Raw genomic sequence first — 25,640 nt, forward strand, 5'->3', positions numbered from 1 at the left:
CGATGCATTGTTGCAATGGAGTTCTAACAGTGCTTCCCACTGGTCCCAATGATCTTGAACACAAGCGAGATAAGAGGATCTGTATCTGCCACCTTGCACTGAGGAACTGGCCCTCAACCCACCAGACCTAACCCTGTGGCTTCCCCACATGCCCGGCTAAGAACTGTCTTCAAAACCCTGCATGTTGGCTTCCAAAACCACGCTTTTTATCAATCTCCAAAAATTGGCATTGTTTTCCCCGATCTCCCACAGCCAGGCACCCTCTCTCGCCCACAACCGACTACCCTGCTCCTTAGCGAGTATGCAATGTCCAATCTCACACCAACTCCAATTATCCTCCCTCTTCCCGAGATAATTACGAACCCACCCGTTGTCGCAAATCCAGTTTGACTGCAAACAATCCAGACAACCCAAGCCCAGCACCCGCGACCTTCCAATTATGCTCAGAATTTCTTGATTTTCCTTCAAAACCTCAGACAGACAGACCTTCCTTCCCTCATTTCGACTCTTCATAGCATAATTCCCAACCTCCGTGACACAGAAACTGATACACAACAGCCTCGGCTCTAGCCAACGGGCTTTCGCAGAGTACATCGTCCCACTCTCAAACCTTAAAACATACAAAATCCACATACCAGTTTGCACTTTATACCTGCTGCCTGACTTCGAGGTGATGCAGAGATGAGCGAGGAGATTGCTGCAATCAAGATCCCATGAGTACTCCATCATAAATCCACCCTCCATTAAATTCCCACCAAGCTCCTGATCTCTATCAGTTATTCTCACAATTCTCGCACGAACGAGCCCAACTTCACTGAGGTCTTCAATTAAATTTTGCTCAGTAAAACTCAAATCCCTGCAGACGCTCGAGGTGATGCAATGACCAATTCTCCAACAACCAGGGCAGAAACGGTGAGGCCGCGTGCTGTGACTTATTCTTGAAACAAGTGTGGTACAAAATTCCCATGGGACACCACATTTTGAGCGAGTCCGGATGCCCGGCTTTCCACGAGTCTGCATGGCTGGCAGGTGCTTAGAGAGGGTGATGCAATAGGGGGAGGAGGAACCCAGGGTGGAGGTTATAACGCAGAGGTGGTGATTAGAAAGGGGAGGGGCCACAGGGAAAGGGGAAGGGTAGGGTAATGAGGAAGGCGAGAGGGAATGGCAGAAAGGGGAAGGGAGGCAAGGGGATAGGGGAAAGGATAGGAAGGGGGAGGGGGAGAGAGGAAGATGTCAGGAGAGAGCTAGGGGGAGAAGGGGGGGCTTCGTATCATTATGGTGTGATAGTTGCAACTTTTCCACATCCATATCTATCCAATGAGGCTGTATTTCCTACCTACATATAACTCTCTTCATTTTCCTAAGGATTTTTTGTCGTTCTCACGACATCATTTATTACACATTTTTCCTCCTCCATATGGCTTTCCTTATTGGCCTGTTTATCAGCATCATGATTATTTCCCCTCAAGACACGATAAAAGTTCACCAAGTCGAAAGCATGGATCAAGTTCTGGGCTCTCATAATGATTTGATTCAGGTTAGAGATTTTAGCCATTGAAGTGTTAATCATATACCTTATAACGATCATGGAGTCTCCTAACACCTGAATCCTTTTTATCCCATTTCTTTGTGCCAGGATTAGTCCCAAGAGCATTCCATAAGCTTCAGCTTGGTTATTGGTCTTCCGGCCTAGCCCCCAAGCATAACTAAATTGAATGATTCCTTCGAGATTAATGAGAATCCCTCCCCCTCCTGCGACCCCATAAAAACAATGAGCTATTAGTGCTTGAACAAATGCAAAAAAATGCCCAGAACTTGGAAAAAATTGCCAAAACTAAAAATTTGAAATTTTGAGCCTTTTAGGTGAATTATTCAGAAAAATCAGATTTGATATATTCAATTATGCAGTAAAATTCCAGCAAGCAAAAAATCAAATCTAGGCTAGATAACCAATGCCCAAATGGCAAAAATTTAAGAAAATTCAAATTTTGCAATTTTGAGTTATTTTGACCAAATTAAATGTGATTTTAGGGCTTATATATCACTATTAAAAATAAAAAATTACAGCAGTGGTAAGACAGTGAGAAGTTAGGGTTTAGATAGCAAACCAAGAGGCCTTGGGGTCTTCAAGACTTCCAATGAAGATGACCATCTGAAAACACAATGTTAACCCCAAAATCGCTGCAAAACAAATTGTTAGATATAAAATGCCAATCCCTTGTAGAAACCCTTGTAAAATGATATCTAACCCTTGTAGGGCTTATGGCCTTCTCAATGCTTGCAAAATAGGTCCCAAAAGCTAGCCTTTTAGGTTGGGTAAGGGCTAGGGCCTTCAGAAAATGGGTTTCTTTCCCGATTTGAAAATAAACAACTTGCAAAAATACTCTGAAAACCCTAAACGTCTAGAGTTTCTGAGGTCTCCAATGTCAATTTCTTCCTCAATCCTGAAACAAACTTAGAATAGAAACCCAAATACCCATATAACTAATTAAAAAAAAAATTCAAAGCCCCAAAACCCCAAATATATACAAAATCTCTAAAACCCCAAAACCTCAATTAGCAAAAAAATTTACAAATCTATTTACAAAATTTACAAATGTACAAAGGTTTTGAAATAAAATATTTGAGAAATAATTTTTTTTATGGAGTTATTTCTTTGATGAATGGCTAAAAATACTTTAGAAACCCAATGCACACTATAGCCTTAGCGAAGATTAAATCCACCAGACAAATATTTGGGATCCAAGCAAAATAATTCATGCCCAAGTTTGTGAACTTCGAGACCAAAGACTGAAGTACCTACAAACACTATGTATTTATCTCAAGACAATCTGTTAATCATATGGGGAATCAAACCACCTAAGATTAGCCCAAAACTATCAATAACATGATTTTATCTCCATCTAATGAATACAAATCTTACCAATATTTAGCACAACATAGGAAAGCCCATAGTCAGTACATACCACAAATCATGAACATGGAACACCTTGAAATTGCACTCCAAAGACTTTATTATGATAGAAAAAATAGTTCCCAACGGGACAATAGTTTACATGAAAACTTTAGCAGCAATTTTCAAACTAGAGATCATTGTGCTAGAGACTGAAATGACTCTCTAATTTATAACTAAATCCTCCAAGTGGAAAAATAACAACTATTTCTTTGATCCTTGTCAAAATAATCTCGGTCGTTGATAAACTCTTGAAGATATTTTAATCTTAGCTGTTAAATATTTATTTTTGAGGAATTTTCGATTTTTTCATTTAACTCAATTTTTATTAGCTCAAAATTAATTATTTTGAGTTAATTTCCTCAAAATTTTGACTTTTACTTAACCACCAAAGTCCAAGGGTTCAAATTTTTTTGAAATATACAATATTCCCTTTGTAGAGAACCTTAAAAAATTACTTCTTTTAAGACCCACGAATTTTTCCACTTGGAGAACTAATTTTCTTAAGACAATTTAATTTGTCTCTAATTAATTAATTTTCTAGTTTAGGATTTATTTAATTTTTTGCAAGAAAAATAAATTAATTTACACATCAGGGGATTTAATATTTTTTCCACCCACATTTACATAAGATGTTTACATTTACAACCCTCAAAGGGGGAATACACATTGGCTTAGACCCTCAAGACACATATCACATCTACGACACAACATGATTTCGTAGACCAAGTGATTTGTAATAAAATAATTTAGGCAACTAGCTTAAATTATTCGCAAAACATTTTTACATAAGACTTGACTAAAACACTAGAACTCACCTAAGACTTTGACAAAGAAATCCACCCTAGCTTTGGGGTGAGGTTGGAGGGAAAAACATTGTCAACCATCTATGTTTAGAAACACACGAGTCAGTGAGACGAAAAACCTCCTAGAATTTAAACTTTTCGCCAAAATAATAGGCTTACCTAGGTTGTTACATACACTCAAGGTCTTACAAGATCATTTACATTACATAACTTGCAAAATGGGTTTATAATGACACATAAGACTACCAATAGATGATCTGATCCTATTGAAAAAGATTATACTTCTACTTCCTTGGAATTTTGACAAATATAAGTGCAACAAGGATCATCAAGATCCTCCACTGGAATCTTCATCAAGAAGGTTCACCTCTACTTAAAAGAACCAAGTGACACAGATAGTCCACATTCCACCTTATGTGGGATCCACTGGTAATGTATGATGACCAAGATGTGCAGCATGTCAAGTTGGTTGAAGTACTTTCATCTTCAAGCAAGAAAAGAAAGTTATTAGAAGGAAGTCTAGATGACCAAAAGAAGGAAAAGGTATGTATATATTTAATAGATAAAGTCATCATATTGTTGTAGATAGCATGGTTGAATGCTCTATCTCATGAACATGATCAAAAAAGTGTTGGAAAATCATAGAGGTAGAAAGATTTTCTTTATGTTGATAATTAGTTGTGAGACTTTTATGTTCTTATTAACTTTATTGTGTTCTTCTTTTATCTTTTAGTTCATCAAACAATTACCAAAACAATAGCACAAAGATCACAGACACCAAATGTAGGCGGGCAGCCAGGGCAAAACCCCTCTCTAAGGAAAAACCCAATCAACAACTCTTCCTTAATAACTTCACAAAATAATCCAATACTCTTGACCTAGACACAGAGTTCCTTCACACCAAGTCAACCTCTCTTCCTTTTGTACATGAAAACCCTTTCAATAATAACTTTGACCTAGCAGTAATAACTTGTAGAAGCAACAAAACTTCGATCTAGTAGAACTTTGACCCAGTAGAAGCCCAGCAACAACTTCAACCCAGCAATTACCACAACAACAACTTCGACCCAGCAGTTAGCCCAGCAACAACTTTGACCCAGCAGTTGGCTCAACACCAACTTCGACCCAGCAGTTGGCTCAACACCAACTTCGACCCAGCAGTATCTTCGTCCTTCCAACAAATATCCTAGTAAATCCACACAAGTTATAGAGAGACAAACCCAAAAACTTCGATCTTCGTTCTTCCAGCAATTCTGCACTTTTTCTGCTCCTCTTCTCTTAGATATTGAACTTGTGAGTGAGTGAATGTCCAAATGAATTCGAATTGTTTCAATATATACCCTTTTGGTGAGGTCAAATTACCATGTTTGAAGCCGACTTGATCTCCTTGAGGCCGACTTGGTGTGGAGGTGACAATTAGCCTATTTGACTCAATAATAAACTTTTTTACATGATTCAAAAGCCCAAGAAGGGTCTCTTTAGATGGAAAATGACTCTAATGATTCAGAATAATTCCTAGAAGTCCTCAATGGGAACTTTGAACTAAAACATGATGACCCAAGCATGAAACTCATGCTTTAATAAGTCATTAATAATAATAATAATAATAAATTCTTTCTTTTGATAAATACATTTCATTATAACTCAAATACAATTTATGAAGACCGAACCTAATTACATTCTTCAACACTCCCTCTTAACCAGGGAGGTATTCATACTTACATCTACAAGTACATGGAAGATCCCAAAACACATGAAGAGTTTAGGCACTTATGGTGCCCATAACTAGATTCCTGACCAAGGAAATCTATCCAGGTGGAACTAAGATGGACTAAAGCTATCAGCGAGTCTAAGTACCATCAGACTTACTTGCTAACCATCAACCCAGGGATCTAGGTGCATATCCAAGGTCAAAGTTCCATGACCAACGCCACCCTCCCTCTTTGGAATCTAGACATCAATACATATGCCAATCAGATGTCCTCCTAGGCATTATACACACTCAATGCCTCAACACATCAAATCTCTCCAACTTCAAGCATCTTTTTTTTTCAAAAACCTTGAGAGATTTACCTAAATAGTCGTGTTGACCACTCTATGTCAACTACCTTATAGCAGTACACCCCTTTTTTCACAAAAGGGATTTCATCATGTTCCAAGTTCAAATCATTCAGGATTCATCATCAATCGACAGTTTGTCAAAGTTGTAAACTCATTTTGCAAGTTTATAATGTAAATGATCTTAGTAAGACCATAATGTATGTAACAACCTAGGTAAGCCTATTATTTTGATGACAATTTTCATCCTAAGAGGTTTTTCGTCTCACTGATTCATCTGTGTCTAAACACAAGTGATCGACAGAGTTTTTCCCTCCAGCCTCACCCCAAAGCTATGGTGGATTTTGTCGTCAAGATCTTAGGTAAGTCCTAGAGTTTTTTATCGAGTCTTTGAAAAGTGATTTGAGAATAATTTTAGCTAATTAAATAAATTATTTTATTACAAATCACTTGATCTACTGGATCATATTTGAGTCGTGGAATTGGGTAAAATAATTGAAGATCTATAACAAACGAATGTTCTCCCTTCATGGGTTAAATGTAATTATCTTGTGTAAATAATATTTTAGCCATGGTGCTAACATATTAGAGTGTTGGAAAAATTTATTAATCCCCTTATATGTCAATTAATTAAATTTTTTGGCAAAAATAAACTAAAAATCCTAAAATTTTAGGAAAATAAATTCTCTAAAATAAAAAAATCATGGGTTCTAGAGAAATTAATTTTTGGAGGTCCCCAACCAAGGGAATATTGAAAATTTCAAGAAATTTTGGACCCATGGCCTTGTTGGTTAAGTCAAAGTCAATGTTTTGAGGAAATTAGCTCAAAATAATTAATTTTGAGCTATTTAAAAAGAAATTAAAAGAGCCCGCGAAGGTTTGGTCTCGTGGCCAGCGGACGATCTGTTAAGTCGTTCGTGTCGCTGTGCAGGTCACGAGTTCGAGTCTTATCTTAATCGAGGGTTGTTCTTGTGGGCTGGGCGGTTCCTCCTAGAGGTTATAGTGGCAACCAATGGGATTCGACCCCGTGTAACGTAAGTACAATACCACCGCCATTGTCGATTCTGCTAGTCAACAAAATAAATAAATTAAAAGAGAAATTCGAAAATTCCTCAAAAAATCAATATTTCGACGGTGGAGATTAAAAAATAGTTAAATTTTTATCAACGGTCGAGATTACTTTGACGAGGATCAAGCCAACTAACCGTTTAAAGAATTTATCTGTAAATTAGAGGTCATTTGTCTCACAATGGATCTGATCTTTGAATCATGTACTAGCTCTTAAAGCTCTCTTGTAATTTTTTCTAGAATAATAATAATGCAAAATCTTTGAGGTTTTCATTGATGGTGGTGTTTCTCTCCTATTTCTTATGGTAATATTGTTTCTAATGCTCTGCAAAAGTATATTCTAGAAGTTATTAATTTTCAGCCTTTAGAAATAATCTGTTGCACAGGTATCTTACTTAGATTATTCGATCTAAAATAGCAATTTAATTTATTTAAATTAGTAGGTATGTCTAATTCTTGAAAATTACATTGTTATTTTATATCTTTATCAATCTGACAACTTAATCTTGAATGTGCAGAAATTTTTTTTATTTAGAGAACTTAGGCTTGAGGGGAAGTCCTCGGTTGGACCAGCGAACTCCCAAGGCATAACATCTGAAGAGCCTTCCTAATTGAAATCCCAAAATTTATCTAACGAAGTTTCTCTTTCAGAGATTATTGGCTAGTGTCTCATTTAAAATTAACGCGGGCCCTAAAAGGCTCTCCAAACCCTTTGTTAGTCTTCTGGGTTGAACGTTGCCCTTCCTTGAAATTTCGTAGGCCTAAAGGCCTTCCAAAAATCCTGTCGCAGCCTTACTTTACACTTTTCCTCCTTTTCGCTACCTGTAGAGGCCTCCTCCCTCTCAGCATACCCTCTCAAACTCTGCGCACCCTCTTCTTATCCCTATCGCAACCCTCCTTCTTAGTCGTTGCTCCCTCTTCCTGTCTCGCAGCTTTCTTCCTCCTTTCCGCTACCTGTAGCAGCCTTCATTCCCTACCACTGCCTTCTCTTCTCCTTTGTTGTTGTTCCCACTGCCTACCACAGTCGCCATCTCCTCTTCCCTTCTCCCTTTCCTCCATCTGCATCCCTCTATCTCCCTCTGTCGCAACTCCCTTCTCGCCCTGCAGCATCCCTCCAAGCCTCACCTCATCCTCGGCTCCTTCCTCCTCCTTGATTGTGGCCCTAGCTACCTTACGCAACCCTTATCCTTGCTTCCCTTTGCCCTGTCATGGCCTCAAAGCCTGTAGGATGCCTTTCCTTGATTGTGTTGCCCTAGAAGCCTTCAGCATTGCTCCTTAGACATTAACGCAGGCCTTGAAGGGACTCCTACAGCTTAATGCTACCTCACTGTAGCCTCAGAGGCCTCTAATTCCTTGATGCAAGCCTATTTGAGGCCTCTTCTTCTTGTTGTTCAGGCTACATTCCGATTTGATTTAGTCACTGTAGGAGAAAAATCATTTTCTGGGTTGGCACTTCATCAAAATTTGCAGAGAACTTTGGTCAAGAATATTGGCAAATTGCTTCAAGGCCTAAGGCCTGAGGGTTCGCTTTCTAAACCTTTATTTCTATCATTGTCTAATACATTAAGCTAATCACATCTAAAACAGTGATATTAAACAAACCAGTGTTGCAGGAACCGTCCCGCCCCCCCAAGGATTTGGAGGCAGAACTGTGTCGCATACGGATCCACTACCAATCCTTCGACAGAATTGCGAATCCGAAAATCAAATCTGCGGTTCCGCCTTTTTTTGGCGATACCTGGCAAATAGGATCTGTGGGGGCTCGAACCGTTGTTCCTACTATGCGATTCGCAGATTCGGAAAGGATCAGGTGCAAATTTGTTGAGGTTCGGGCATGGATCCACCTCGTATTGCGAATGGATCCGAGAGAAGGTGGACGGTTCAGACGGTTCCGCGAGGCATGGAAATTTCGAACTATTATGTGAAGAACTATCGAACTGTTATATGAGGAACTACACTTTCCGAATACTCCCAAGGTGCCCCTTAATGCTCCCTATACACTTCCTAGATGCTCCCTAATGGTAATGTTAAATTCTTAAAGTAAAAATAACATTCTCCTTTATCTTTCATTTCCATCATTTTACTTAAATTTTTAACATTACCATGAAATGACTCGAGATGTTTGAGAATGGTTCCAACCTCATCAAACTTTATATGGAGAAAATAGAATTTCATATCCCATTCAAAATTCAACAGACTTAACAGTTTTCAGGATCAATGGGATTGTGGCATTTCATTGGATTATATTATGTATGAGGGCATGCAATTGGAATTTAATCAAGAGCACCAAGCCTTATATGTACCCCAGCGTTGGTGTTGTTGATTATTGAACTCCTTTGTCATGGCCTTAGCAATTATGTACCCTTCACTCAAGTCAAAATCATTGATCAGGCATGTTAAGCTTTCTCTACCATATTATAAGGCTTGGATTAAGTTGTTTGATCAAAATTAGGCAATGCTGACTAATATCCCTATAGAATTGAAGTAGAGGAAAAGACTAGACAAGAGGAGGAATCTAGATTCTAGATTGTTGATGCTGGAATAATTAATCATTGATGTACAATGGATGCCATATCTATCTTGATTTACGTAAAAATATGCATGGTTTCATGTCTTCTACAACTAATTTGGTATTTTGGATGTTTTTTTAATATAAATGCAAAAACATATAAATATATATAGTAGACACTTCCAAGACGCTTCGCTTCCTAGATTTTTGGGAAATTATGCTTCCACATCCCTGATTTCAAAAAACATCCCTAATTCGTCCCCGATTCGTGCAATGTTGAAACAAACACATTGCATAGACATAACTTGGCATAAATCTATAATCTATAAGGGTTGTCTTATGCTTTCTAAAGTCTGATAATAATATTGAATTGCATCTTTCTTTTTGGGTACATTTGAGAAAATTGTTTAAAATATTTTGGCATTAGAAACTTACAGCTGTCATCAGAGAATTTACTGTTGTCCTGAACATAATCTTTGAAATTTCAAGTAAGTTTTTGCTCATTGGTGAACTGCTTGCATCATTAGAATAATTGTTGGCATTGGTATTTGAGAAGTCTAATGTTTCTTGTCTTTCTCTGAGTTATATGATCTAAATTTGTGCTCACTTAAGCTCACTGCCTAAAGAACATTTATTTCACATATTTGGCCAAGCAAATAGATCTAAAGAATTGTTGGCATTTGATGTTTTAATTTGCTCAAAAGCTTTCTTGTCTCATTGAATTGTGGAAGACAATTGTCTTTAGATCTAATTCTCTCTAAATTGAGTATCATTGAAATTGCATAACATTGAGTAATCTGAAGATAACTGATTGGTTTGAGATCTAATTGCATATAGGGCATCTCTTAGATAAATTATTTTGGAATTTCAAGCAATTTTCCTTGGTATTTTACATTGAGATTGAACAAGTGCTCTATTGTGGATTTGTGGTAAATTGTGCATTTCAGTCATTTATTTTACTTTGCTGGCACTTTTCCAGGATTGGCATTTATCTTTATGATTGAAATTGTCTATTTAATCTTTGTTCAAGTACTTAGCATATAATTGAGATTAAATCATAATCGGAGTACTCTAAGGCCTTAAAAATCTCGCTTCACTAATCATTCTCTAAGTTCCTCCTTGCATTTGCATCCTAAGTTAGTCTTACATATTAAAATTTACCTCCAAGCATAAGCTTGGTTGATAGAGAGATAGAAACACCTTTGCATCTTCTCTTGAGAAGTCTACTCTTTTTAGTATCTAAAACGGTGACCTTACAGGCATCAGAGCCATAGCCTCTGCAACGCTGGAGGCACCGGATACATTAGATTTCAAGGAGATGAATCATTAATCACACCCTCGTGTGCTTCACCTTGACTTCTCTCTGCCATTTGCTCTAAAGTTTAGGCTCAATATAGATAAAGATAAAAGGGTCATACTTAGACTAGGCATTTAAGTAAAATCAACCAAGATTCTTGCATTTCACATAAGTCCTAGGAATTGCATTGCATATAGGATAGTTACTCATCAAAGAAGCAGTTTTCCTTCCGATACTTGGTCTTAAATTTGTAAAGCAAGAGTGTTGACTCCACAAGGCACTGGTTTCAATTATATAAATTTAACTGAATCCTTAATATCTTGCTAAATCTAAACAAGTAATTGGTCACTCAACTATGTCTCCCAGACTAGTTGGTTCCCAACTTGTCCTTCTTCATTCCATTTCCGTAGGGTCTACCCCCCATAGTCTATTGTTGGGAGACAGCGTAAACGGAGAGGTTGGGGATTAGGTGACAGCCCCTGACCTGAGTTGTTGTCACAGTGCCTATACATTTTGAATGACAACAAGTCGCAACCCCAATTAGTAACAACCTTTCAAATACTCATGAGTAAACACAACCCTTCGGGGTCTTCTGACATCTTCATGTTGCCTTACAATTCATCATAATAGGATTTCGAGGCTTCCCAAACAAATCTTGACAAAGTTTTCCTCAATGATTCAGCTTCCTTTCCTACTTCTCATGCAACAACCAAAACCTGCTTTCCTTCTTTCAGCAACACCTCAATATGCATTCTCCAATTTCTTCTTCAAGGTATCCATCATGACTATAATATGCCCTCCATCTCAACTCGGGAGATATACTCTTTTCTTTATCCAAGCTCCCTCTTAACTTAGGGAGATCAACTTCTTTTCTATGACATCGGAGAATCTTTCATGGCTTCCATCTTTCTTGATCATCATCATTTATACAACTTCCTTCATCATGCTTATTAATCAAATCAACTTTACTTACGAACATCTTCACCATCTTGAAGATTATGTACCTGCACAGCTTAGATAGCAAGCACAATCAAATACATATGTAAAGGCATGAACTTTAACTTTATCATAATCATGCAATAATGGAAGCATTAGACTTTAGACAACTAATACCTAAACTTAGTTAGGTTCACAAACAAGAGACACATACTTTTATACTTCAACTACTTGCACGGGTTAGGTTAGAACCCCTAGATCTCATTAGTAACTCAATCAAGATATCAATCTAGGGCCTCAATATTTCTTCCAGAGATATGGTATACTCTACTATAATATATTGCAAACCCTAGAAGCAAACTCAAACAAGTATACTTGAAATGCATTTAACCACTTTAGAATTCATATGTTAGACTTCTACTAGGATTTAATGCAAACACCAGATTCCATACATGAGACACTAAACCTTAGATGTCAACAATCAAAATTAATTACAACCAGTGTTTTAAAAAAAGGTCGCGCTGACTCTGACTCGGCCGAGCCAGACAGAACCAATGCCAAGTTGGGTCAGCTCGGTGGTTGAAACGAAACGGCTCGTTGGGTTGTTACCAAGTCGGTCCCCCCCCAAACAAATTCGTTGGTCGTGCTTTTGCGTCGGTGACCGAGCTGAACGGGTTGTTACCAAGCCGACCGCGCCAGTGACCGACTCGGACTGCTCGGTAACAACCCATTCGGCTCGGTCACCGACGCAAAAGCACAGCCAACAATTTTTTTGGGGGGGAAATTGGACCCCACAGCCAATTCTAATTTGCCTTAGGGTTATTTTGAGGTCCATTTACCTCTCCCAACCCTATAAAAGCTACCCAACCCCTCTCATTTCCTCACAGCTATCTCATTGCATTTGTGTGAGAATTTGTGAGGAGTTTGTGAAGAGTTGTGGAGTTTGTTTTTGAAGCAGCAGTGAGGAGCCTTGGGCAAGCATTGGAGCAACAATGAGGAGATTCTTGGGCAGCCATTGGAGCAAAATTGAGGAGGCAGTTTGTGCCTAGAGGTATTTTTTTTTCACTTCTAAACTTTGTTTTTTCTTATTTATTTTTTTGTGCAAATCTGGAAATTGAAAAAAATATTTTTTGTAAAAGAAATGAACATTGAAGCAATGTTATTTTTTTTGTTTTCATTTTCAGATTTTTTCATTTCATTTCCAAGTCAAAAAATGGCTCCTAGAGTGAAAGATGTTGCTTGGGCATATGCTGAAATGGTTGATAATCAAATGCATTGCAAATTTTGCCATAGAAAAATTAAGGAGGTTCCCGGGGGCATTCATAGGCTTAAACAACACTTGGCTCGTATTAGAGGCCAAATTACTCCATGTGAATCACCACAAATTAGAGAGATTAGGAAGGAGTTGTTAAATAGCTTTGAGAAGTTTCAAGAAGAAAAAGATAGGCAAAAAGAAATAGAGGTTGAAATTGGGAGGAAGAGGAGTATACAACAAATGATGGCTACCAACCTCCATTTTGATTTTGAGGGCTCTTCATCTATCCCTTGTACTAATGCATCCAACCCCTTCAGCTAAGTTACTCCCTCTTTGGAGTCCATGCAATAAAAAAAGGGTAAGGGTAAAATGAAAAAGAAGGGTGATATGAATATCAAAAGTTATTTCACTGTCACACCCTCCTCTCCATCAAATCCACATGGTCCTCAAGCTAGTAGAAGTCATATGCAACCCACTTTAGATGATCGTTGGAAGAAATAATTGAGGGATACTACTTGTGATTACATAGCTAGATGGTGGTATGATGCTGAGATCCCCTTCAATGCTTTTTGTTCACCATATTATGAGCCTATGTTTGATGCCATATTTGCTACTGGAAAGGGTTTCAAAGGCCCTATTATGCATGAGTTAAGGGGGTCTCGTTTGCGAAAATAAATTTCCTCCATTGATGAGTATTTGAAAGAATTCAAAAACTCATGGGCAAAAATAGGATGTACCATCATGTCAGATGGATGGACTGGTCAAAGGAACCATACCATCATAAACTTTCTTATCTTTTGCCCAAAGGGAACCATGTTTCTAAAATCAATTGATGCATCTGATAGGGTGAAAGATGGACAATTGTTGTTTCAGCTATTGGATAAGGTTGTTGAAGAGGTGGGGGTAGCTAATGTTGTTCAAATCATCACAGATAATGCATCTAACTATGTTCTTGCTCGTAAACTGTTAGAGGAAAAACACAAAACTATCTTTTGGACCCCATGTGCTACACATTGCATAGACCCCATGCTTGAGGATATTGGCAAATTAGATTGGGTCAAGAACACTGTAGATCATGCCAAAATCATAACAAATTGTATCTACAATCATTCATGGATTTTGAGCCTGATGAGGAGACACACAGGGGGGCAAGGATATTATTAGGCATGCCATCACTAGATTTGCAACTCATTTTTTGACATTGCAATCTATGCTTTCCCAACATAGATACTTGCAAAAGATGTTTCCCAGTGATGAATGGAATGAAAGCCAGTGGTCTCACAAACAGGATGGCAAAGATTTGAAAAAGAAAATTAATGAAGAAATATTTTGGAAAAAGGCAACAGAGATTGTGAAGGTTGCTGAGCCACTGGTTAAGGTGTTGTGGTTGGTGGATGGGGAAAGATTGGCTATGGGCTTCATTTATGAGGCTATGGATCAAGCAAAGGAGCAAATAAAGACAGCATACAAGGATAGAGTGGCTAAGTATGGGCCCATTTGGGTAATCATTGATAAAAGATGGAACAATCAACTCCATTTCCCTATACATGCAGCTGGGTATTTTTTGAACCAAAGGTATCATTATAAAGCTCTAGAAGCAGGGGCTTTAGGTGGGGAAGTTAGAGATGGATTGATTGACTACATTGATCGCATGATCCCTATGGAGAGTGATCAGCTAGAGATACACCAACAGGTCACTTGTTTCAGCAAAGCCACAGGTACCTTTGGCAAGAACCTAGCAAAGATTGCAAGGGAAGCAAATGAGCCAGGTAAACAAAAATTTCAATTTTCAAATTCTTATTTTGTTAAATTGTTTATAATTTGAAAGTTGGATATAATTTGTTGAGCTAACTCATTACACTACTATGTTTTTTGCAGCACAATGGTGGGAGGCTTTTGGTAGCCATTGTCCTCAATTGCAGAAGTTTGCAATTCATATTTTGAGTCAAACTTGTAGTGCTACTGGGTGTGAGCACAATTGGTCTGTCTTTGAGAGGATTCACACGAAGAAGAGAAATCGTTTGGATCAAAAACGGTTAAATGATCTAATCTATGTCCAATACAACCTCTGGCTCAGACGCAACCAATTGTTGAACAAAAACACCGATTCAGATCCCATTGTGTTGGAAGATATTGATCCAACATCAGATTGGGTAGTGGAGAGTCATCCAGCGGAGTTTGATTCTGATGAGGATTTTGATTTGGATTTACAGACGGATGTATTACTTGAACAAAATGTTCAGTTGAATGCAAATCCACTTATACCAACCTTAGGCCCAGCCCCAAGTCCTCCAGTTGCAGGTGCTTCATCTGCTCAGCCACGACGGAAGTGCATATATCGTCTATCTCAGCGTGCAGCTGCTGCACAGCCTGCTAGTGCTACCACTTCTACAGTTGCAATTGGAGGTGATGATGAGGAGGAGCCATGGGTTTCCCTGTCTGACTCTGATTCACAGTCTGAGCCAAATGATGTTGGCTCCTCTAACAGTAGCCAGTAGTATTGGTGACTAGTGATGTTTCACAGTTTACTTTTGTTGTAGAGGCTATTTCTAGCCTCCTTGGTTATGTGTTTTTGTTTTGATCTCTATATCATCATTCATGTATGTATTGGACAGTGCACTGGGTGCCATTTTGATATAATGGATATATTCATGAGCCTATTTTGATCATATGTTGTCTTCTCTCTATATTCTAAAGCTTTGTATTTGGAAACATGAATGAAAATCTTTAAAATTGTTTTTTATAAAAAAAAGTATTTAATTTATTTTTTACAACAACCGAGTCATTGAAATCAAATCGACCAAGTCGATACCGAGTCGAAGTCGGAGTCAAAGCCGACCCTCGATCGTTTCCGAACCGAGGTCGGAGTTTTAAAACATTGATTACAACACAATCTAAGGTTCCAACGATATGACCAACTGATTTATAAACCCTAGATTTCATCTTTGAGATACTAAGCCTTAGATGTCAACAAATAAAACCAAACACAACATAATCGAAGGTTTCAACGATATGACCAACTTCTACTAGGGTTTGTTGTCAACCCTAGATTTTATCATCATCACCATCATCATATCCTAGAATATCAAACTTCTACTAGGGCTTAGTTACAAACCCTAGAACTTATCAACAAATAGGTTAGCACATATACATATCTAGGATTTCATAATCATGTATAAGCATATCGACATCCATTAGGTAATCCCAAGACACAAATATCAATACATTTAAAGTTAGACATATAACAATCATGATTAGGCTAGGGTTTTGATCAGACAGACAAACATTCACCTAGGGTTTCATTCCTAGGAGCTTTCTTTTGATACATAAGGGTTTTACTTACAAACCTTAATTTACCAATACCTCAAGGTCTAGGAACACATTACTATTCAACCCTAAAGGACTAGGGTTTCCATACTAATACTAAAACTCTAATCGTGACATTACCATCAAAACCCCAAACATCAAAAGAATCGTATTTTCTAGATTTCATCAGTAACCCTGAGTAGAATAGGGTTTTTCACATTAGCTTTGACATACCCTTAGGTTAGGGTTTTATAGAAAACCTTTTAGGGTTCTACAAACATAATGATTTTAATGAGGGTAGATTCAATCTAATGATTAATCTCCCAGTTAAGAATCTCTATGATTCAAAGGTCCTAGACATAACACCTGTTAGTAATGTAAAGCAGATTCATTTAGAATGAATGAATGTACCTTTATCTTGAAGAGAACACAACTTATGATCTAAATGATAACTTTGAATTGTTTTCTAGACAAATCTTATAGGATATCAATTCCAATTCTGTCTTTGTGAGATCTTCCCCATAGCCCAACAAGCTTTTCCTAAACAAGGAAAATACAAAAAGAAATGTTATTAGCATCTAGTATAAACACATCTAGATAAGAAAAGGAAAACCAAATATAAAAAGGATAATACAAGGAATAAGATACTTATCTTTGAAAAGTGGTGTGGGCTCCCTCTTAATCCAATCTCGAGGGATACTTCAGAGCCTTCCATCTTTTTCTTCTTTGGTGAACCAATGTTGGCAATGTTTGCTTGATCCCTATCTCTTCTTGGATTCTTAGGATAATTACTTCTATAGTGACCCATCTTGTGATAATTGTAGCATTCATTCTTGGATAGGTCTATCTTCTTCCTTAGTCCTTTGGACTTCTTGAAGGTTCCTTTATTTTTGTGATTTGTGGAATAGGCATTCAATATTTTCTCTTCTTTACTCTCCTTGTTTCTTACAAAAGATATTTATTCTTGACTGCATGCATTCTCGAATCTAGAACTATCCTTCCAAATCTATTGAGCGGAATCCATGTTGGATATATATGGGATGAGGTTATCCTTTATTTCATCCATTATTAGGTTCATGGCCAAAATATCTATTTCTCTTAAACTGTTTTCATTGCTTCACTTGATTCATTTGTATGCTTCTTCACTTTTCCTTTGACTAGATCCAAGCCTTTATTCTTTTCGAATATGAGATCTATTCTTTTTTTCCATACCCTATAATTGGATGCTCCTTCTAATTTGTTTTCTCCCTTTATTGAGTTAGACATGCTTCTTGAAGATAATAGGCCTCTCTCCTTATATGATCCCCTTTGATGATCCTTATCTTAAAACTCCTTATTCTCCTTTCAATAGATCTTTGAGCTGCCTTTTTTTTCTTCTTCACCTTAGCTCTGATCCCATGCTGGAAAATCAGAAAGGTGGAAAGATTTTCTTTATGCTGATAATTCCTTGTGAGATTCTTATGTTCTTATTAACTTTCTGGTGTTCTTCTTTTATCTTTTAGTTCATCAAACAAATACCAAAACAATAGCACAGAGATCACAAACACCAGATGTAGGCGGACAGCCAGGGCAAAAACCCCTATCTAAGGGAAAACCCAGTCAACAACACTTCCTTAATAAATTCACGACATAATCCAAGACTCTTGACCTAGACACAGACTTCCTCCATACCAAGTCAACCTTTTCAACGATAACTTCGACCTAGCAGTAATAACTTGTAGCAGCAACAGAACTTCAATCTAGTAGAACTTCGACCCAGCAATAGCCCAGCGACAACTTCAACCCGACAGTTAGCCCAGCAACAACTTCGACCCAATAGTTAGCCCAGCAACAATTTCGACCCAGCAGTATCTTTGTCCTTCCAGCAAATATCCCAATAAATCCACACAAGTTAGAGAGAGACAAAACAAAAAACTTTGATCTTCCTTCTTCCAACAACTTCGCACTTTTTCTGCTCTTCTTCTCTTAGATATCGAACTTGTGAGGGAGTGAGTGAGTGTCCGAATGAATTCGAACTACTTCAATATATACCCTTTTGGTGAGGTCGAATTACCTTGTTTGAGGCCAACTTTATCTCCTTGAGGCCAGCTTGATGTGGAGGTGACAAATAGCCTATTTGACTCAATAATAAGCCTTTTTAAATGATTTAAAAGCCCAAGGAGGGTCTCTTTAGATGGACAATCACTCTAATGATTTAGAATAAATCCTAGAAGTCATCAATGGGGACTTCGACCTAAAACATGATGACCCAAGCATGAAACCCACGCTTTAATAAGTCATATTAATAATAATAAAAAATATTTCTCTTTCTTTTGATAAATACATTTCATTATAACTCAAATATGTAGGAATTTACAGGGTAAGTTCCTCAGACAGAACACCAAAGGACACCGCTCACACACAGATCACAGATCAATACACTAGTATTTTGACGTGGTTAAAACCCTCAAAGAGGGAAACAGTCCACGGCCTAAGCCAACGCGGCCACTTCAGGGAATTTATTAATAAAAGAATGAAAATTTACATAAGCTTCTCTCATGGACGGGTAACCTACAAATGACCCTCCATGCTCTTTAAATAGAGATCATGGACCAATCGGGTGTTAAGCCACGGATCAAGTGTCGGTAATACCGAGGAGAGAATGAACCATCGGATCACTACATATCGTGACCGTCGGATTGTAAGTTACAAAATGTACATAGTAAAGAAACACACTTTACCTAACTCTATATTAGACCAAGTTATACTTAACTATTTCCTATGTGTCGGAATATCCTAACATCCCCCCTTAAGAACAACTTGGGATAGGATTGAAGGATTTACAAATATGACACAATAGGAGAAGGAAGGAGGCACTAGAGCCTATCCCCCCTTAGTGACAACTTCCTGAACTCCAACCATAAATCGAAGTTTAGTAAACTTCGCCTCTGTGAGAACCTTTGTAAAGATGTCTGCAACTTGATCATCTGTGGAACAATATTGCACTTCAATAACATGGTCGTGAATGAGCTTTCTGATGAAGTGCATGTGCAGTTCAATGTGTTTGTTGCGCTGATGTTGGACTGGATCTTTGCATAGTTGAATGGCACTTTGATTATCACACCAAAGTGTAGTCGGATGTTGCTACTGAAGGCCAAATTCTGACAGGATCTGATGAAGCCACAAGGCTTCCTTACTGGCTTCTACAGCACCACGATACTTTGCTTCTGCTGAAGAAAGAGAAATGGCACCTTGTTTCTTGCAAGCCCATGTAATAGGTCTTGAACCAAGAGTGAACACATAACCTGCAGTAGACTTCCTATCATCAAGGTCACCAGCCCAATCGGAATCAGTGAAACCAACCAATAGAGGAGATGCTTCGGCACTGTAATGCATCCCAAACTGAATTGTACCTCGAACATAACGCAGTATTCTTTTAGCTGCTTTCCAATGACGTTTATGTGGGTTTTTCATAAACCGAGCAACAAGGCCAACAGCAAAGGAAAGGTCAGGACGAGTATGGGTTAGATACAGGAGTTTTCCTACAAGTTGACGGTATAAGGTAGCATCAACTTCAGGAGAAGTACAAGTTACTGAAAGTTTGACTCCAGACTGAAAGGGAGAAGGGGCTGGCTTACAGTCTTCCATGTGAAAATAGCGTAGAATATTACAGGCATACTTGGACTGGGAAAGGGAAATACCTTCCTTGGATTGCAAGACTTGAAGACCAAGAAAATAAAGTAAGTGTCCTAAGTCTGTCATTTCAAACTTCCTTTTAAGGCTAGACTTCACATGGTTTATAAGGTTGGGATCACTGCCAGTCAGGATAAGATCATCAACATAAAGAACAAGAATGATAAGAGACTTGCCCACTTTCTTGGTGTAGACAGTATTGTCAGAATGACACCTAGAAAAGCCATTTTCTAAAAGAAAGTTATCCATTTTGGCATACCAAGCTCGAGGAGCTTGCTTGAGACCATAAAGGGATTTCTTAAGCCGACATACAAGGCTGGAGTCTGTTTGTATAAAGCCAATAGGTTGTTCGATATAGATTTCTTCATGCAAGTCCCCATGCAAGAAGGCAGATTTAACATCCATCTGATGGACTTCCCATTTGAAAGAAGCAGCAAGGGAAAGAACAAGGCGGATAGAGTTCATTTTGGCAACAGGGGAGAAGGTTTCAGTGTAGTCAATGCCTTCAACTTGTGAAAAACCCTTAGCAACAAGACGAGCTTTATGTTTATCAACTTTCCCATCTGGTCCATACTTGGTTCTGTAAACCCATTTGCATCTAACAAGTTTTCGTCCCTTTGGTAGAGGAACAAGATCCCATGTATCATTTGCCAATAATGAATGATATTCTTCATTCATAGTTGCTTCCCAATCTGGATGGCCTGAAGCTTCTGCAAAGGTGTCAGGATCATAATTCACTAAAGCTTGAGCCAGTAAATAAGAGGCTCTATCAAACTGAGAACGTGTATGTCGCTGATCTGTAAGATCACCGGCAAGATCACCTGCTGCATCCCGAGTAGCACGGACCCATTTTGGAAGCTGAGGAGCTGAAGGAGGATCCTGAGAAGGTGGGGGAGGATTTTCATCCTCGCTTTCATCATCTGAAGAAGAAATATTTTCAAAAGTAGAAGAGATAGGGAGAGGTGGCACATCCGCCGAACTAGGTTCGTAGGCCGATATATTTTCAGCAAACTTTACATCTCTTCTAATGATAACATTTTTGGACTTGAGTTGAATAAGTCTATATCCTTTGACATCTTCAGAATATCCAACAAAAATACACTTTCACTCTTAGGTTCTAAAGCTTTATGTTTCTCATTTGGAATATGGGCCCATGCTTCACTTCCAAAAACACGAAAGTGACTTACATCTGGTTTAATTGAGCTCCATGCTTCTTCTGGAGTGATATTCTTTAAAACCTTAGTAGGAATGTGATTTATTATGTAATTTGCACAGTTAATTGCTTCTGCCCAATAGTTAAGACTAAGTCCTTTAGATTGAAGCATACAATTAGCCATTTCCTTTAAGGTGCGATTCTTCCTTTCAGCTGCACCATTTTGTTGTGGAGTATATGGAACAGTACGTTGCATTTGAATTCCATTCTCAGTGCAAAAGTTGATGAATTTGTTGTTAACATATTCTCCGCCATTATCAGATCTTAGCTTAAGAATTTGATGTCCAGATTGTTTTTCAACAAAGGCCTTAAAGGCCAAGAACATGTTAAATACTTCACTCTTGAGTTTTAAGAAGTATACCCAAGTGCATCTGGAGAAATCATCAATGAAAGTTAAGAAATACTTGTAGCCAGAGAATGAAACAACTGGAAGTGGACCACATAAATCACTATGCACGAGCTGTAAAGGGGCTGTGGCGTGCCAAGAGGCACGTTTTCCAAAACTGTCCCGATGATGTTTTCCGAGTACACATCCGGAACAAACACCATCTCTACAAGATACCATTGGAAGACCTGTCACCATATTTTCTTTACATAGATTCTGAAGAGAGCGATAGTTTAAGTGACCAAATCGCTCATGCCAAAGTTTGCTCACTTCATCATTATGAGCAACAAATACCGAGGGAAGATTTGATGACCCAAAGTTGTGAAACTTATACAACCTTGTAGAATCATCAGCAATGCCAGTAGCTAAAATCTGTTTAGGATCTCTTAGGTCCTTAATTACAACATCGTGAGGTGAAAATTCAACGATTTTACCTTCACCTGAATGAGTTATCTGATATACAGATAGAAGGTTGCAGGATAAGGTTGGAACACATAATACATCATTAAATTGACCATTGTCTATATGAACAGTTCCAGTCCCTACAACACTAAGAGATCTATCATCACCAACATATATATTTTTGGTGTTACAATCATTTAAAGAATAAAACATGGCTTTGTTTTTGGCCATGTGATAAGAAGCTCCATAATCAATGAGCCACTCATGAGAATGAGAAGAAGAAGATACATTTAGTGCATAGCCAGACCGAGATGCTTGACAACCACATGCAGAAAGTGCCATTCCTGAAGATGAAGTTGAAGTTGAAGAGTGCTCCAAATGGATATTATTCTTCTTCATTGTTGTTTCCAAGGCTTCCATCTTCTTAAAGCATTTGGATTCTAAGTGGCCATCTCGATTACAAAAGTTGCAATGTCTATCAGTCTTCTTCCCTTTGTTTTTATTTGTCTTATCATTTTGTTGAAATGATTTTTCATTTTGAGGCTAAAATTGCTTAGGACCCTTGTTCGGTTTAGGACCATTCCTTTTAGGATACAACTTCTTAGGATTCTTTGAATTTGGTTGCTGCTGGGCGGCTAACCAAAACCCGCAGGTGTTAGTAAATAGACACATCGCTAGATTTAAGCACATGCCACGAAACACACGGGAGCGTTGGATCAACACCGCCATTAACGGGGAGCGCAACAATCTCCCCCCTCAATGCGAGCCAGGTGTGTTTCGAACTCGAGACCTTTGGCTCTAATTCCATGTAGGAATTTACAGGGTAAGTTCCTCAGACAGAACACCAAAGGACACCGCTCACACACAGATCACAGATCAATACACTAGTATTTTGACGTGGTTAAAACCCTCAAAGAGGGAAACAGTGCACAGCCTGAGCCAACGCGGCCACTTCAGGCAATTTATTAATAAAAGAATGAAAATTTGCATAAGCTTCTCTCATGGACGGTTAACCTACAAATGACCCTCCATGCTCTTTAAATAGAGATCATGGACCAATCGGGTGTTAAGCCACAGATCAAATGTCGGTAATACCGAGGAGATAATGAACCGTCGAATCACTACATATCGTGACCGTCGGATTGTAAGTTACAAAATGTACATAGTAAAGAAACACACTTTACCTAACTCTATACTAGACCAAGTTATACTTAACTATTTCCTATGTGTTGGAATATCCTAACAAAATACAATTTATGAAGACCGAACCTAGTTACTTTCTTCAACAAGAAGAAGGATCTCTTCCATTAGAATGATGCATGAAGGCATGTAGACAAGGTGCCTTGAACTCTTCTACATATTGATAAGATGAAATCAATATAATATGACCTCATATGGAATATGAGGTGGTTGACAATCATGGTTCCTATGTTGAAAGAACCATGTAAAGAAGATCCTGAAGAAAGCAATATGTGATGAAAGAAAGGAGATTTTGTGAAAGATGCAACTATAGTCATGTAAGATAAGATAAGTGATCAACATTCAATAACTAGAAGAATTAGCTATGATATCTCAGTGGAAGAAGAAGGTATGAAGACCCTGATATACTGCAAAAGAAGAATCTTGGTAATTAATGTTCTGAAGATGGATGCATACATGTACAGGATGTTGATGTTGCAAGAAGTTGATGTCATGACGAAAGGCCATCATAAAAAGGTAATTTTGATTTGATGTTCATTCTGATTTTTTAAAACAATTGGTTGGGTTAAAATAGGGCTACCGAAAGAAGGTTGTAGAAGTCACCTACAATTAGTCCTCATGAGATTGGATGGAAGATGCTGAAAGAAGCATGACTTAGAAGAGGTAGTTGTATGAAGGATGGCCAGATGTGGACTAAAAGATTACTTCACAATAAAGAAAAGGATGACATGACCATTGGTTCAACATTATGTTTCGTTGAAGTGAAGTGATGGAGAAGATGATCGATGCTCTACATAGAAGTTCTAGAAGAAGAAGGCTCCATAATGAAGAAGTTGAAGTTCATGACATGATGCCAAAAGGAGGAGACCTACAAGCAGCTGATAGTACGATGATATCTACCAAAGAAGCAAATAGTTGTTGCCAATAACAAGTCTCTAATTAACAGGGAGCTTGGGCAAGTGCCTAGGAAAGAGGGAACTTGGGTATATTCCTTTTATAGGAATGTGTAGATCCTCCCTAGTTGAGAGCAGTGTGGAAAAAATCGAGATTAAATCTTAAAAACCGAATTTTTTCAGCTAGCCAATTAAATCGGACGACTTCTTCATTCCCGAAAAAATCAGGAATAAATCGTAATACTCCCGATTTAATCGGGGGTCAACCCAAAAAGTCGTCACGCCTTTCCCAGGACATGGATAAGAGGGCGAAAAGAGGAAAAACACATCTTTGTTTGTTGTTTTTGCTCCCATTCGTCCCTGTGGAGAGAGGAGTTGTTTTCCATTTCCCAAGAGGAGGAGTTTTGCTAGTTTTGTGGTGGGGATTTGGAGATTTATCCACTGCTCAACGTGAGAGATTCAAAGTGTCAAATTGTCGCTGTCAGGTATGTATTTTAATTTCTCTCAGTCTTTGTTACACAAATGGCTTCTTAAATCTTTCTATAATTCTTCTATTAGTTTGCTTTTATCTTATTTTTGCTTAGAATTTTGAATCAAAACATTGTTTAGAATTTAGATTGAAGCAAAACTTCAACTTTCAAGAATCAAATTACAAAAATTCAAACCCTTGTTTAGTGAATCTGAGTGTTCAACTGAGTGAGAAGAGACATTTGAAATCTAAAATCAACAATTACATTTGTCTTTGCTTCTTATGTGATGGGAAATTTTGTATTTTTTTCAATTTTTTTTGCCTAGGTTCCAATTCAAGTTCAAAGTTTCAAACAAAATGCCAAGGCTTTTGGACCCTATGTGGGAATATTGTGAACCTAATACTATACCCGAATTTGGGGGGGTCAATAGAAAGTATTTGACTTGCAAGTTGTGTGGCAAGCATATGTCAAGAGGTATCAACAGATTAAAATTCCATTTGGGGCAAAATCATCCGACAAGCCATTCAATCGTTGGTGGATAAAGAGGAGGGAAAAGACACCAAGGAAGCACTAAAAATCCAACTTGTAGGGGCCTCAAGAGTGGGGGGAAGTGAGAGTGGTTCTTCAGCATCACCTTCCACACACATATGTCCCAACCCCTTCGCTTTCTCAACTTTTTTTGTTTTTAGAACCACACCTGGTGCACAACCTGGCATCAAATCGACACTTCAAAAAAAAGGAAAAGGTAGAAGCCGACAAGTTGGTCAGTAAATGTCTTCTATGGAGTGATGTTCCTTTCAACATTGCCAAGACAAACCCATTCTACCAACCTATGTTTGATGTTGTTGCTGTCGTTGGCCCGGGGTACAAAGCCCCCACCTTTGCAGAATTGAGAGGGCCTCTTCTTCAAGATGAAAACACTGATTTCACTTCTGTTAGATGATCCAAAAATACAAATTTTATCACAGGTTATAAAATTAGAATAAAATAATTATTAATTTAAGATATTAAATTAATAATTATTATTCTAGAATGTTTAATTATTTAATGGAGACTTTTAGAATTAGCATATTGTTGTAACTAGATATGACTCTCCAAATGTGTCGTATCTTAGGCTCTATTATAGGAGATTAGTTAGCTAGTTGGTTTGAATAGCATTTATTGTAAATGGGCACTTGTTATTTAATAAGTGATCCATAATTAGAGGTAGTTAGGAC

At 38.0% G+C, this 25,640-nt stretch overlaps 1 protein-coding gene across 1 annotated transcript in view; it reads right to left on the reverse strand.

The window, feature by feature from the left end:
- The window catches only part of LOC149266946 (uncharacterized), a 213,785-nt gene that overhangs the window by 81,681 nt on the left and 106,464 nt on the right, over positions 1-25,640 (reverse strand). The window lies entirely within an intron of this gene.

The sequence above is a fragment of the Pinus tabuliformis genome, chromosome 6 (genome assembly GCF_031772625.1).
Source record: "Pinus tabuliformis cultivar Carrire ecotype Pingquan chromosome 6, CPIR1, whole genome shotgun sequence".
NCBI classification, from domain to species: Eukaryota; Viridiplantae; Streptophyta; class Pinopsida; order Pinales; family Pinaceae; genus Pinus; species Pinus tabuliformis.